The 16,328-nt window shown below is 39.3% G+C and overlaps 1 long non-coding RNA gene across 1 annotated transcript in view; it reads right to left on the minus strand.

Annotated features, from left to right (window-relative positions):
• Nucleotides 1–16,328, minus strand: part of LOC146544019 (uncharacterized) — a 55,691-nt gene that overhangs the window by 16,109 nt on the left and 23,254 nt on the right. The window contains exon 2 of the long non-coding RNA XR_014884289.1: nt 3,936–4,033. This is a non-coding gene — a long non-coding RNA (uncharacterized LOC146544019). The remainder of the gene's footprint in view (nt 1–3,935; nt 4,034–16,328) is intronic.

A 16,328-nucleotide genomic window follows, 5' to 3' on the forward strand; every position in this document is an offset into this window, starting at 1 on the left:
CATACGTGACTTTCTTTTAATAAATTCCAACCCAAGCAACTTATAAAATATATTATACCAATGTTTCCTTTGAAAACTTCTCTATGCTTCACGATTACATAGCTTAAGAAGTTTAGAAGCCTTGGGCAAGCAACTGAAACTACAAGAGGAATGCTTAAGAATTGTTTGTATGCTTGATTTGTTTTACAGTGCATTTGGTCTTTAGTTTTGATTGGATTGTCTTACTGAAACATGAAGGGCATTTAAAAGTAGGAAAGTGAATAGGATACATTTGCAACTATATGCCCAAAAGCAAGATCTTAATGTCAGAAGTAAATTATAACAACTTACATTGCTGATGACATACATTATAATTCAAAGCCTGGCAAACCGCATCAAGGTTGTTCTTACCATGATCTGACAAAAAATGTCTTAAAGCCTTGTGGTTTTTAGGCTACCAGTAACCAGACTTTATTTATGCTAGGAATTTCATAAATAAAAAGCAAGCTTTACCAAAGGTAAGACTTTTTTTTTTTTTTTTTTTTTAAATGCCGCTGAATCTTTTTGGAAGCTCAACTTTTTATGTCAATAATGATAAAAGTGGGATGATCCCAGCAGGTCAGGCACATGCCAGCCATCATCCACTATGTCATGTTGGGTGACACTGGGGAGCTTCCTAATGTTGAATGTGGGAAAGGATGCAGGCAGTCAAGTCTCAATTCGCTGCCTATCTCTGAGGGTTTCCCAGGTCTGTGAGCAGTTCTGTGGCAACGTGAGATGTGCAAATGCATGAAGTTGTGCCTGCAAACAGCAAGCAGCTTGTGAGACTTCATGTTCTGTGCATCCCGTGGGATTTTCCAACTTGGCACTGCCTGTGAGGACCCGAGCTTGTGGGAGTACCCAGAGCAAAGTGAGGGCTCACAGTGGGCAGAGGCAGGAGGAAACACCCCAATATCACACGCATGCTGTAGTGCTCAGGCCATGGGTGTGCTGTAGTTTGTTGCTCTGTCTTTGACAGCAGCCTGAGGAAGGCAGGAGCACAGCAGCTCTTTGGTACAGCTCCTGACACGGGCACAAGTGTCCGTGTGCTCCCTTAGATGTGCCTGCTCAGGCTTTTCATGAGGAAGCTGACTACAGCATTTTCCCTAAACCTTAAAAGACTTCTTTTCCGTGGATTTGTTTGGTCTTCTCACACCACTTAAACTCTTAATATCCACTGCCTCTTTGAAAGAAAACCTCTTTTTGGTTGTGTTAGGGACTCATTACAGAAAAGGAGCTGGAAAGTCCCTGCTGGAGCTCTCCCTGCCACCCATGGCTTATACATCAGCTCTGTCCTCACACTGGCTTTTTCCAAGCCAGGATCCCCACCTGCCTCCTTGAAGGGAATACCCTTCCAGCAGCCTCAGCCACCTATCTCGTGGAGATCCAGCTCAAATCCTAAACCTCCCATTATGCTGACTTGACTTCCAAGTTTCTCTTCTGGTTAAAAGAAAAACTCTCCCCCTACTTCAGTTTCTATATAAGCAGGAGAGGAGAAAGAAAGGGTGAGAGAGAAACAACAGCAGCCTTTCCTGCAGGCTACTGTTGGGGTACACACAGGGATGAGGGGCTGTGTTTCAGCCACTGCTTTGCTAAATACTGCACTGTGTTACTCTGATTATTCGCAGGCTCAGGCTCCGATCATCATGCCGATGAATGAGAGCCTGGTTTAATGGCAGGGTGAATGACGACGGAGGTAAGGTGATTGCTCCCCATTTACTCTGGAGGAAATGGTACCACTTTGGCATCAGGTCCACTGGGAGGAAAAAAAAAAAAAAAAGAAAATAAAAATATTCACAGCCCTTAAGCATAACAAGCCTGATTTGTCTGCCTTTCAGCTGCAATCAGTGAGAAACAACCCAACTGAAGAAAGCCTGAATGAAACATGAGGCTGTACATTTAGGTGAATAATAGCTGAATTTAGGTTTGGATTCTAGCGCACGGTTTTAGTAAAAAAGGATGCATGCTGTCACTGCATCAAGGTGCTGAAACCATCAGCTCCTGGCACGAGAGCCATAGCATCATCACACCATCCCCAGGCAGAGAGCTGCTGCAGGGCAGGCAGGGATCATCCTGCAGGACTGTACGGAACGCACACCACATTTATCATTTACCTTCTGGAAACCCCAAAGTAAATAGATAACTAAAATCCATTAGAGAAACACACTCCCTGCCTTTAAAACTAATATTTTTTTCAGTATGGCATTGTCTGCCTACCATGCTGACTGTGAAGCAGAGCTCGGCTCCCACTCTGGTTTGTATGGAGTGAATTATGCATTGGCAGAGCCTGCCCACGGCGTATATACAATGCCTCTGCCCCAGACTCTGCTAGTGAATGAGAAATTAAAAGAGAGTTGTCATATGGAAAATTAAAAAGTGGCTACTGTTACAGAAATCTGTTCTTTAATTCATGCTGCTCCTAAGTCCCTGAAAAGAAAGTAATGAAAAAGCTTAAGAAATCTTGTGACGGCTCAGAATGCCCATCAGTACTATAATGATTTGCTGCGTGATTTACATGTTTAAACTTACTATTTACATGCTAAATTTCCAGAAGCAAAGCCTGGGCACAGGTCTTTGAGGTACTAAGCACCCAGTGACCAAAGCAAAACATCCTTCTCACTCACTCGCTAACTGCTTCTTTTCTGTTTTGCTTTGGTTTTGCTGTTTGCATTCCTATGAAGTGGCCACTCATCATTCCTGTGCTTCATGAGGTCAGTGCAAGTGATTTTAAGAACATCTGGAGGCTCACAGCTCATCTTGGTATATATAGGTGTTAAAGGTGACGATTTATTTGTATATTTAATTTACTGGTCAGCAAGAAACAGCTTTTGTGCTGTTCCTTCTGTACTAAAAAATATACACTGAAGGAAGTTGTTTTCCTACTCATGCCAGCTCATCTGAAACAGCAACCTCTCATACAATACCCATCTCCTCCTAGGCCCACAGAGGCATTCACCAAGTAATGGGAACAGCTGCAAGGAGGGGAAGAAACTCTCTAAATAGCTTGAAATTCATGCTGTTCTTCTCTGCTATTACACCCAGATATATTAAATGCACGCTTCTTAATCTAGGCAGTGCCCTCGCACATCTTATGATGCTGTGCTTGACCTTTTATCAAAGAAAAGTCTTAATAAATAACTTAATGGAAAAGCTCCATTTCCTTCACGTACTGACAATCACCTCAGACTGACTTTTGCCATGGAACCTAGCCAAACCATCAGCCTGCAAGCATCACATTTACTCCAAAACCCAATCTTTCCTCATCTGCACACAAGAGAAGATTTTTCCTTTTGAATCAGACACACAGGAATGTTCATGGGGTTCAAGCACTGAGCATTTCTCAGTTCTCCAAGCTCTGTGAAAACAGCACTGCAGAGGGAAGGAGTGCACAATCAGTAACATGGATACCATCACCTGCTCCCCTAGGAGTTGGATTATGGCGAGTTGACTGCAGCGTGTCCTATCCAAGACTCCCAGCAGCAATTGCTAATAGGAAGGAAATGCTGTTTGGTGATGTGTTGCTATATGACAGTTCACATAAACACGGGTAAAAATGACAATGACATTAATAACAATGATTATTATTGATGTTATTAGAACAAGAATTAGGATTTGCTGGCAAAATCTTCTTGGTTAGTATTGACTCCAGTAAGGAAATAAGAGCAGACAAATATTTCAATATATTATTAAGCAGCTGAGCAACTCCCAAACCACAGTTATCTTAATGATGTGACAAGCATCAACTATCATATCAAGCAAATTCCCATAAATCAAAGAAGTAACCTGTGTGGCATGTGACAAGTTTGTGTTTAGGAGAAAACTGAAGTATTCAAACTCTGTTGTGCAGACATGACCAAAATATACAGCACTCCCTCTTTAGTAGTGAGCCTAATTGGATCCCATGCAATCCGCCTCACCTGTCAAAGGTGTGAAAGCTTCTGAATCCCAGAATTCCAAAATTCCTTGTAACAAAGGTTGAGAATACATCATCTCCTCACCAAACAGCCTGGTTATCCTAAAAAACAAATGTTTTCCCAGTTACAGTATGTTGATATCTGAGGAAACAATGGTTATTTCCCTCCTCCCCATGCTCAAAATTACTGCTGTATTTCAGAAAGACCAAATGCAAAACTAAAGGCAACTACAGATACTTAAGTACTACCACTACAAATCTGATGGCATTTATGATCATCAAGTGAATGGGAAGAAAGTAAAATGCAGATTTGAGGCTGCTCTAAAACACCAACGGTTTTATTTTTTTGAAGAAGCAAAACTTTTATTTGCACATTGTGTTAAATGCAATGTAAATTTCTACTTGTTCTTTGTGAGCAGAAAGTCCAACAGAAGGAAACTAATCTGGGCATCTTACTGTGGGAGAACCTGCAGTGTTAACTCAACCGAGCTATTAGGCACTAAAGGAACACATGGGAGGGAGCCACAGGGAACGGAGCTCCGTGAGTTCCACTGGTCACAGAATTACTTGTTTCTTTCTCAGTTAGGATTAGCCTCTATAGAAGTGAATGGAAAAGCCGTGAGAAACTCCAGCAGGTGACTTATTATGCAATGCAAAATTAAACACAGCCAATCGGATACATTCTCTATAAGTTTTTGAGTAAGAAAGCACAATCCAATGCCAAGAAGAAAAATCTTCATGTTTCCATTTATTTCCTGCAAACACTCCTTTTAAGATATCATAAAAAAACCTGACGCTTTTGCAACTATATTAATTCCTTTTACAAAACTGCAAATGCCACTTGCATGGAGAGGAATGAAAGGACGAGGCAGATGCAGAAAATTGCTCTATTTGCTACTAGCAGAGCTATTTATATGTTGACAAACAGTTGTGCCAAGAGCAGATGGATATTTTCTAGTATTGAAGAACTGCTAATTGTGTGCTGCTGTTCCTCTCAAGTTCATGGGGAAAAACCATTGGTGTTCTGCAGAGCAAGGCATGAAGAAACCAGTTCAAACCGTGCATTTGGCAAAGCAGCCAACGCCTCCTAGGACGGCACAGAGGATGCCCTGGAGCAAGAAGATGCTCAGCCAGATGTCAGCTTAGCAACTCTCAGCAAAGCATGACCACGAGGAGCAGCACTTTGCAAATCTTCTGCAAGTCCTTCACAGAGGCACACAAAATAAGGCAGAAGCATTCAGAGCAGAGGCTGATAAACAGCATATGCCTATAAAGAATTTACAAAGCCATTTTGTCTGCCCGTGTCTCACCCATATTTTAATTATGTGGAAACACAGATACGCTTGTCCTAACGTACTGGAATGATATGCAATTAATCTGACAAGGAAAAGGCATCTGTCTGTAAATCTATATGTTATCTCATCACTGCTTGTTTGTGTATGAGGCTGAGGCATGCACTGTATGCTCACAACACGTTCGATCACATTGGCATCAGGAGAAGGAGTGAAGGCAGATAGAGAGCAGGAATCGCTTTCACAGACTGAATTGCCCCTATCCAGCCCTTGGTTAAAAAATAAAGAAAGAAAGCCCCGCACACTGTGTCTTGATATTCTTATATATATCAGTACTAAAGTACAATTTAGTTACCTTAAAAAAGTCTCAGACCTGATTTATCTATGAGACACACTTCACAACACAAACCAATTTTGCTGTAGTAATACCATGTCAATATTTCCTGACAGAAGACAAATGTTGTTATTATTTTGCCAGTTCTTACCTTTGTAAAAGTTTAGAATTTTACAAAATGACTCTTCTTTACATGTCAAAATGGTAAGTTGTTGGAAAGGAAAAAAAAATTGAAGTCACTCATATCTATGGACAGGGATGGATTCTGCAGCGTGGTTAAAAATGATTTGGGCACAATATTGACATTTAAAAATATTAAAAGGAAACCCTGTTTTTAATGGATACCTATATAAACGGAAGATAAAACAGAAAAAAAAAAAAAACCAGAACTATTTTTTGATGTATCCTATGATATTAAAAATGATTTATCTGTATGCTCTCTGTTGGAGCTCTTTGTGCAAATATGTGCAGACACACATTCCTCTCCATAGTTGTGATCTGAAAAATCAGTCTTTCTTCTGCATTCACCTTCTTCTTTCCCCTCCACTACATTAGAAGAGACATAACTCATGATCTCTACTTTATATTCACTTTAATACTTTTAAAAGTGATGCAAACCGCCCAAGCTGAAATCTTTTATTATTTTGTCGCTGTCACTTTTTTTTTTTTTTTTAAATCTCCTCTGCACTGCTTACTAACCATTGTTTTGGGGAACCATGCCCTGCACTTCCATACAGAACTCACACTTGTGCTCATGTACTCTTGTTTCTGTCTACAATCATATTTTGTGCCAACATGGAGACATAAAACAACTTCTCTCTGTTTTAAACTGAGAAAGAGATGGTCATATTTGGTAAGCAGCTACAGGAATGTCAAGGCTATTTCCACAGTGGAGAGCAGGTTTGCAAGAAGCACAACATATAGCCCAGATAAGAGCAAGTGAGCTTTCACAGAAGGGAAAGGCTTCTTTAGATAAAAACTGGTGTTAAGTTGGTGATCTGGCCAAATAACGCAGTTCATACTCAAGGGTCTCAAACTGTCCTGTAGAACCTCTGCATACAACATTTGCTCAGCATAAAATATCTCAAGAAGCACAGCTTACAGTTTCATCCCTAGGCAGCTTAAAGGAGAGGGAAAAGCACGGGGACTTGTAGAGAGAGAACCAGATGACTCTATTCACCTCATTAGCCACCAGTCGATTGGGGACTTTACTTTTGAACACAACATGGTCAATTTTGGCCTTTATAGAACGCGCACGAATCCATCCAATTACTTTTTAATCTAGCCAGTTTACAAAAATACATATTTCAACATTAAAAACGAGCAAGCAGCAGTTTATAGATTGCTTCTGAGAAGTCCCACAACGGAGTTTGGTATTTAAGACTCAAAAGTGCTGAGCTGAGCTACCAATGAACAGAGGACAGGAATGTGGCTTCAGAAAGAGATGCTGAATAACAGAGGCAAATAGCAGCTGTACAGCATCTGTATTTGATTGAATTACGCAGAAGAGCTTTAAAAAGGTTTTGGTTTATGAAACAGAAAGACCTCAAAGGTTGTTATCATCAAATTTAAACAAAGCCACGTTATTTATGCACACATTCACACACTTTTTTCTTCAGCACTCAACTGGTTTGGCTTTAGCTACAAAAAAAAACAGAAGGCCAGAAGAACGCTGGGTATTTTATTTCAAACTGAAGACCACAGAGCAGAACTCTGAACATTTTCACTTGTCTACAAACCAGCTTTTATTTGTATAGCAACAGCAATACTTGCCTAAAACTGACATGAAGGAAGAATTAGGTCATACGTTTAAGTTCATTTTCATGCTGATTATTTTGTTATGTTTCCCCAGTTCCATGCTGTTGAAATAACTGTCTATTATTATTTCACATTGCAGCAGTTATACACACGATCTATCGACTCTTGAATAAAAACAAATGTAATCTAACTTCTACGTCTTCATTTTACCTTAATCCTATGCATTCCACAAGCAGAACCCTAAAAGATGTTACCCTAAAATTACCCTACACTTAATCTGAAGATTGTGCAAGAACACAAAATTACAGTATTTCAAAGAATTGAGCATTATTATTTTTGTTTCTCTTCCCTGCTTCACTCCTTGCATTGGCAGCACGTCCCACAGAGTACACTGCATGCTTTCTCAGGCATAAGCTGGGGGTCAGTGGAGAGCAGTGCATATTCCTGTAACATTACGGTGCTTCTTTCCTTCTTTATTTTCCATCAGAGATGCTAAGCGGATGATTTTGTGAAAACTTATGGATCCATTTAATTTGAACCATGCCACATGTTCCTCCAGTTCTATCAAAAATTGCTCGCATGAAGCTAAGTGCACACATAACAGTTTTCTGTATTAAGCCACTGAATTACATGTTGAATTCATTGGCAATTTTTCCTGTATTCACAACCAGACAGAAATTAAACACTTGTTTTTATATAAAGCAAAATAAAATCTGGCAAGGTGACTTGTTCTGCTGCGATACGCAACACCTTTCCCTTAGCTGAAGAGAATTTGATTAGATTTGGGAGAGTGAGGGGGTGTGGATTGAACCCCTTAGCCTTTCCTCTAGACTACAATCCCACCCCATGCTATTTTGAAATACAAAGAGCAATGCTACCAGGTAATTTTTGCTATTAGCATTTATTTTTATAAGGAAAAAAAAAAATAGCATGGATTTGTAGAGCACCCAGACATGAAAATACTGCTTTTTCTGTGCACGTAACGTGTTTGTGGAAATTAAGATTTTTGCACTCTGAAGATTAGAGATTCTTTTTTTTTTAGATGAGACAGCATATGCCGTGTACGATCATTTTATTATTAAGGTTCCTACCAATTGCTATTCACAAAAGATAGATTTGATTTTCTATTTCCACGTTTTATTTAATTGCAAAATACATTCTGAAAGCCCAGCTAAGACAAAAAGGAACTTACATTCACATCTTCGGAGAAGAAACTTGCCTGTGCTTCCCATTTGTTTTTCTAACAATCACAAACCCCCACTACAAGTTTTCTGTGCAGCTATTTCCGCCTGTACAAAACATCATTTCATTCCTCGACATTAAAATTACACAAAATACCACACATACTTGCAATTTTACTAGACTAATACTGTTTCTAAACTCCTCAAGTTAATATTCTTCTCTCCCCACCAATCTTAGCCTATCTATTGGTACATAGGAACCAGTTCTCTCTGACACACGCAACAATTAATTCATGCTGCCAAACACAAGAGGAATGCAATGCTTTTTCAAATATCAAATCAGTCCAATTTCATTTAGACTTAAATGATTCTTCTGGTCTCTCTTCATGTAGATACCTCTGCAGTCAATTAGCATTGTCACTTTTAATCTGTAATACTCAGATATTGGTCATTTCCCATTAGAGTCTTATTAAATAGATTCTTATGGCCAGATAGAACCTTCTGCAGTGTAATATCTGAGGAGAGAAAACTGACAGTCATTATGCAGCTGGCATTTACTGAAAGGTTAGATATTGCAGATAACCTTAATCACAAATTACACTGCCAGTGAATTAGCTCACAACTTCACAATTCTACCTAAGCAGCCAAGCTTTCCATCCAAACACTCTTAGATCATTACTCAGTTAAACTTAATCATCAAAACACTTCCTAAGTAAAATGTTTTCTCAGCTTTAAAGCATCAGACTTTACCTCAGACATTCACATCACTCACTAAACTAAACCCATTTCAGATCTTTGGATTCTGCTCCCTGTAAAACCAAATTCCCTTCAGCTGCAGACCAGTGTCCCCAGCTAGATCCAGCTGTGCTGCCTCACCTGACTGATGAGAAGCCATCACTATTTAAGCTGCCTAGGCTAAACAAGTTCTTTGGAGCAGTCCTACAAGCAGCTCAGCTCTAATGCTGAAGGGGAGAGAAGTGTTGGCAGTGTGAGCTGTTACACACAGCTGGGCAGCAGCTTCTTCAGGTAGGCTTTATTTCCATGGTACAAGGCTCAATAGGAACCAGTGCTTCTCACAAGCATCTTGTTTTTCCTTGTATGTACAGACAAGAGAATGTTGAAGTCTATTTCGTAGGGTTTTCCTAGAAAGGAGTTCTTCCTCTCTCCTTTTTAAAAAAGGGGCAACAAACTCAATTTTTTTTGCAGCATTGCTTCTACCAGCTTTGGACTCCAGGGTAATTAACACAATAAGGATTCAGCCTTCCCACTATTGCTGACTCAATGCATTCTAAGATCTTTATGGGATACGAACTTAAAAAAAAAAAAAACTGAAGTTATGTAAAGCAGCTGAGCACTCCTTCAAACAGAACTTAACCCAAGGAAGCAACACTTTGACCAGGATCAGTGGATGGATAAGTAAAGAAATCAATATACTTCAACCTATGGCTCTGCAATGGGAATTAAGCAAAGGAGGTAACAAAACCAGGATGTAGTAACCTGGTGATTAAAGTCAAAAGAAACACATAGGATAAACAAAAAACAAGGTAGGTTTCAACTACAAAAGAGCCTCAATTGTTACAAGATCAGGACATCCTTGCCCAAAGGAGGTGCACTTTGCAGGATATGGAGTAGCTGCATGATTAGTGGGATATGACCTGTGCCTGCTGAGGTGTGAAGATTTGTCTTTGCACCTACATTATGCTTTTAAAGAGACATCAGCATCCTGAGCAAGCACTCTTTAAAGTCTTAGTAATGTTTTTCTCCAGTTATTATCACAGTTTCAGTATTATTGTTTCCCATGGATAATATTTCACTTGTAGACTTTTGTAATCTTATCGCATTTCTCCTCAACAACTATAGTATTTAAAAAAATGTTTTCTAAGTTTCAGGATAAAGTTGGAAAAATTTGCTTTTCTTTTTTGTAATGGGGAGTGGAAATCCTACAGGGAGGAGAAACTAAATGACTCAAGGCCAAATCCTTGGTAAAAATGAGGGGCAACAACTATGGATCTAAGTGTTCTAATCCTTGCATCTTCCTTTTCTAGTAAATTGTTTATGCAAAACTCTCTATTAATTAGGTAGCATCAGTCACTGTATCATTACCTTTACGTAACTTTATGCAAATATCTGCCTCATTTTCAGTGGTGTATGTGGGTTTTTTTCTACTTGGATTTGTTTAACTGATTGTCTGCCTGATCAATCCCACTGATTGTTTATGCCTGGTGGAAAAACAGCATCTACAGAGCTATGCTACAAACTGACAAGCATCTCACTGTATGGAATAATTCAATGCCTCATTGAAAGAGAAAATTAGATGCGGCTTCAGAGATCAGTGCCAAGAGAGTTTAGCAGTCTTGCATCCTAGTTGATGCAAACTGTAGAGACATCTAGTATTGATCAGCATGATATGAAACAAGACACCACAGAGGTCAGTGTAAGCCAGTCTATGTAGGCTTTTAATGGGTCATAGAAACGTGTGTGTCTATTGCTGAAATTCCTTCCAAAGCACTTCTGTTTATACATTAATAAGGCTAGGGAATCAGCTGCTCAGGAGAGAAAAAACTGTGAAGTTTTTAAAGCTCATCATTAATTCTGATTGTTATACGTCAGAATAATTTCTCTTAATCATTAAGAAACTACAATTTACCCAGGGAGTGGTGGTCAATGGCTCAATGTCTGGGTGGAGATCACTGACAAGTGGTGTCCTTCAGGAGTCAGTACTGTGACTGGTGCTCTTTAATATCTTCATCAATGACATTGACAGTGGGATCAAGTGCCCCCTTAACGAGTTGGCTGATGACACCAAGCTCTGGGGTGTGGTTGACATGCCTGAGGGACGGGATGCCATCCAGAGGAATCTAGATGTGCTTGAACATTGGGCCCAGGTGAACATCATAAGGTTCAATAATGCCAAGTGCAAGGTCTTTCTGTTAGCACCTCTGCAAGCACAGGACGTGAGGATGGAGACACGTGGAGAGAAGCCCAGCTATGTTCTTGCTGGCCCTGTGGACAGCAGAGTCCCATGCCTGCAGCCATGCTCATGTGCAAAGCTCACTGCCACAAAAAATCACCCTGTGCAGCAACCCAGCGCTGCTTCTATGTTGCTGTGCAGTAAAAGGCAAATCCCTCCAGCCCATGCGATAACCAGAATGCAACGCTCTGTGTACAAGAAACACAAATATTACGCAGCTCACTACAGGGAATGAGAATGAGAGACTAAGCTCTAATACCCATTAACAAATAACCACTCTTTCACTAAGTTGTGCAGCGAGGATTGCGCAGAACAGGAAACTGTGGTAATTTAATATAGATTTCTATTTGGAACGTTATGATACCTGTAGAATACTTCAGCAAATTACTGATGTCAGTTGTATTTCTCTTTGAGACTAGGGAAATAGGTTATTGGCACAATAAAACATCTAGAGGCATTTAAAATGTCAGTCTAATAGCAAGAACCAGTAAGGCTTTTAATTACCTTCTGTGCAGTTTTTTTAATTGCTTCAGTGGCTGCAGTGCTTAGTGAATTCCTGACAGAGCAGCTGCAACTGACTTAATTTAAAACATTTCGGAAGCACTTGTTAGATGTGTTAAGAAATATCACAAAAATCCCAGGAATTATGTGGGATCTTCTGTTGGATGCATGTGAGGGAATCTTGGGCTTGTTTTGCACTGTGGGTAAGGATGTTTCGATCAGTCTGCATGCATATCCACGCTGGCATTTCCCTGATCTGGGTAGAAGGCTGCATTTAATGGGAACTATGCTATGTTGCTCTGCTCCCTGATGGCAGCTGTGGGGAAAAGAGCAGAGGCTCACAAAAGGAATGAATGCTAGAAATAGTATCAGGGTTGCAGCAGATCAACAAGGACTTACGGATCCACTTACAGATCCACTTGCTGCTCTTGAGAACAAACTGAGGTGTGTTTTGTTTACTCAAGAAAGCAAGCTATCCTGTTAACAGGAAATACAGCACGTGAAAAGTTTTCCCTAGTACAATTTAATTTACAAGTAATTGGCACTCTCCATCCAATGACTGTCCACACCGATGACAGAGAAGAAATTGAAGAATAGTAAGTAACCAAGTGAGTTTGTTGTTTTGTTTGCTTGTTCTTTTTCCGCAGTGGAGATGTGAAATGGCTGCATGAGCTGGAGATGCTGCATGGAAATGGAACCTCTGTGCCACAGATAGTTCTTACCATGCTATCCATGGTAAGAAAATGGCACATGGGGAACACCATTTCATTTTCGCATGGGCATTTAAGGCAGGCTGTACCTGGCCACCATCAAAGCAATGGTCAATCAGCTTGGTTCAGTTGCTTGGGCACCGCTGTCCCATCTAATTCTCTGCACTGCTGTAACCTCAAAAAAACAGCAGAAGGGAGGTCTAGCTGTTAGCCCAGTGCTGGAAAGCCTGGCAGAGAAAGGATGGGAGTGGGAGAACCACAGCAGAACATCAACCTGTGGCTCACTGGCAGGGCAAAACCATATGCTTTCAGGTTTATTTCATACTACACTGCACTCTGTTAATAAAATGGACTTCTAATCCATTTGAAAAACCAAACGGGGCACAGGTCCATCTCTCAAACCTCTCCTTCCCTCCTGGGGATAATCTTGATTAGGCTGTAAAAATGCATCATTGAAAAGCATTAGCCAATAAGTTCTAACTTTTTTCTGAAGTTTATTTTCACCCTACCAAAGCATGGCTGTATCATATTCTGACTAGTATATGGCTAAAGCAAGCTTTTTTGCTATTAAAGTCATAGGGAACGTTTTCTGCTCTCACACACACAAGGAGATGTAGACCTCAATCACTGTACACAAACCAGCAGTATGTAGTTAATGCTAACAAACAGTCAGGACAAATTTTTCAAACATGATGATGATGAGGACACATCATGGAAGCAGGAAAGAGTGAAATAGTGCTTAATCTAGCACACTGAATCGGGTTGGCACTTAAAGTCATGAAATAGGACTGTTTATCAGAAATTATTGGACTTCTCATTGTCAATTCAAAGTGGAAAAGATGTGTACTTCCTAGCTATGCATTTTTGTCTTTGAAGCTGGGAGGAAAACAGATGCTAGGTAGAAACGTGCTGGGCAACCTTTTAAAACTACGGTTTGAGTTAAATATACAGAGCAGTCCTTAGAGTGAATATTTAATAGCAATTCTGAAGGTCAGTTATAGTCAGTAAACAGTTCTATAAATTATGTTGAAAAATTCTTTTGATGAGTCCTTGCAATAAATCCTTTTTGTGTAAACTACAACATATTCTACCAGGTCCTCTCTGATTTCATTTATATTCACATAAATCAACAGAAAATCCATGGAAGTCAATGGACTTGCACTGAAAACAGAAACTTTCCATTTGATTTTCCTGGGAAGTAAAAATTCATTGCTTCAGCTTTTCAGGATTAGTGTACTTTTAGAAGAATGTGTGATAGTGACAAAATCCAATGGGAGATCTCATGCTCCAATCGTCCAAAAATTTATTTTTACCAAATGTTTTTCATAATTTAAAATCATATATATGCCCCTTTAAATATATGTGTGTGTCTGGTCTGGCTTTAAATAAGCTGGGGGAGATGGATTGATAAATTGAACTTAAATTTAAGTGGTTTGATGTAAATAAGGTTTTGTTATTTTGATCAGAACTTGGAAAACAAATGTCAGTAGATGGCTCTTGTCTGGATGGATTTCATCCTGCCTAGCAGCCAGTAAGCCGTTTTTATTTTTCATGTGAATGTAAAGATTGCATACTGTTAGGTGTGCATACAGATCAGTGTAAAGAAAAAGACCATAAAATATTATATATGAACAAAATCCATTGTAGTTCTCAGAACTAAGTGAGTCTGTCTGAGGTTTTATAACAGATTTACTTAGAAACTGTTCTTACAAGTGGGATAATTATATGACCACATGTAAGCAGTTCAATGTCCCACAGACAAATGCTCTTTCAGATTGAAAATGCCTTTTATGCTTTATTCCTTCAACTAGTTTTATAAAATAACTACAAGTAATCGCTGATTCCCCACTTAGTTGGCCGATGTGTCTGAAAGCTGCCAGCTGGCTTGCCTAGAATCAGTGTGACTGCATAAGCCTAATTTCCAGAAAATCAGATGAAAATATTGTTGTCTGACAGCAAACAGATTGATTCATGAAAAGCTACCTGTAAGCCCATAAGAAGTGGGCAGTAACACCTTTACAATGTGAACTAATGTTTAAGGTGATATCCTCTGTTAAGGCGCACTGCAAAAGCATCTCCTACAGTCTTTAATAATCATGGGGAAGAATTGGTGTACTTCTCAGGGATGTATGGTATGTTTTCCTAGTTAGAATTTACCTCTCATGTCAGAAATGGAAGTACAGATCTGTTCAATATTCAAGTTCCGTGCTATAAATTTATATTGTAAGAGCTTTTAAAAGCAGGTTAACGTATAGTAATTTTTCATACTTAAACTCTGAAACTCATTCAAACACCATAAGCAGCGTGGCTGCGTTTTGGAAGGCTACCTTTTTCATGTTATCACTGTTCTCATTCATCTATCAGTTCTGTCCATTACTAGCTTCTTATTATACAATCTTATTGGATCACTGAATAATATTTTCAGCTTTCTTCTTTCTGATTAATGTGTTTATTGATGCAAAAAAACAACAGATATTACTGTTGGAAATACGAAGTACTATGCTGAATTGAGCTTTAATACTACAGGTTGGTTGTTTTTTTTTGCTTTGTTTTGCTCTGTTTCTTTTTTTTTTTTTAAACAATGTCTACAAATAAGGAAAAAAATGTTTGCCTCCATTTATCATGTCACCTACAGAAGTTCCAGAGTCCTATAATATGCAAGAGGTTTTACACTTGAAACAAAGGCTTAATTATCAGGTTGTTGCTACAGTTGTGATATATTCTCAGGTTAGCTATATTATCTCTGAACATCTAGCAGCATTTCAATGTTTTAGTTTTAACCAACAATGAGAATTTCATTTTACATCCCCTGAAAATTGTTAAATAAATCGAACAACAATGCATTTTTAGTTGATCTTAATAGATGTGTTAAATGTTAATTTCTTTTCACTCTGACATCCATTTTCGTTTATTTTATTCCATGCAGTCTTTAGTCTGCCATAGGACAATACAATTCATTGAGTCTCTGATATGTTTAATTATACTCAGTGGAAACATGCTTAAAATTCATTCTGATTCTAATAGGCTAGCATAAGCCAAATGCTTCCACAGAAGAGGGAACTCAGTATTTGGAAGCTCCACACATTTCAGTTTGCTGCGAGTAATGGAAAGGGAAGGTAATCTCTTTCCCATCTGCATACTTTGATGAGCCTAAACCTGAGGTTGTAAATCCACAATAAGTAAACTCAGCAAACCCTGAGGCAACTGTGATCAAACTGTATCAGCTAGTGCTCCCTTGGGCTTGAAGGCAACACAGGACAAACCAAACTTGGTGGATGCCAGAAGAGTTTTTAAAGGAAGAGGTCCAGTGACAGTTTGAAAGTAGGAAGGTGAAAGGGTCTCAGCGTCTCTTATGTTGGCACAGTAAGATCTCTAACTGGCTGGACAGCCTCTTCAGCTCCTACATAAGCTTGTCCATGCTGGATAGTACTTAGCAGGATGATTTAGTTCATCCTTAAACGTTTTGGAGTTGGCCATTTCTCCTATTTACTGAGTTACCTTTTTGTATTAGTGGGGCAGTGACCTCCAGAGTTACAAACAAGCAAACCTGCAACACAGTGCAGATCCAAATCAAAACCCTTCAGTGTTCTTACCAGAACCAAGCTCAACCACCTGTAATTTCTAGAACTGTGCAAACATGTGGTGCAAAG

Source organism: Meleagris gallopavo, chromosome 7 (genome assembly GCF_905368555.1).
Source record: "Meleagris gallopavo chromosome 7, MGAL_WU_HG_1.1, whole genome shotgun sequence".
NCBI lineage: Eukaryota > Metazoa > Chordata > Aves > Galliformes > Phasianidae > Meleagris > Meleagris gallopavo.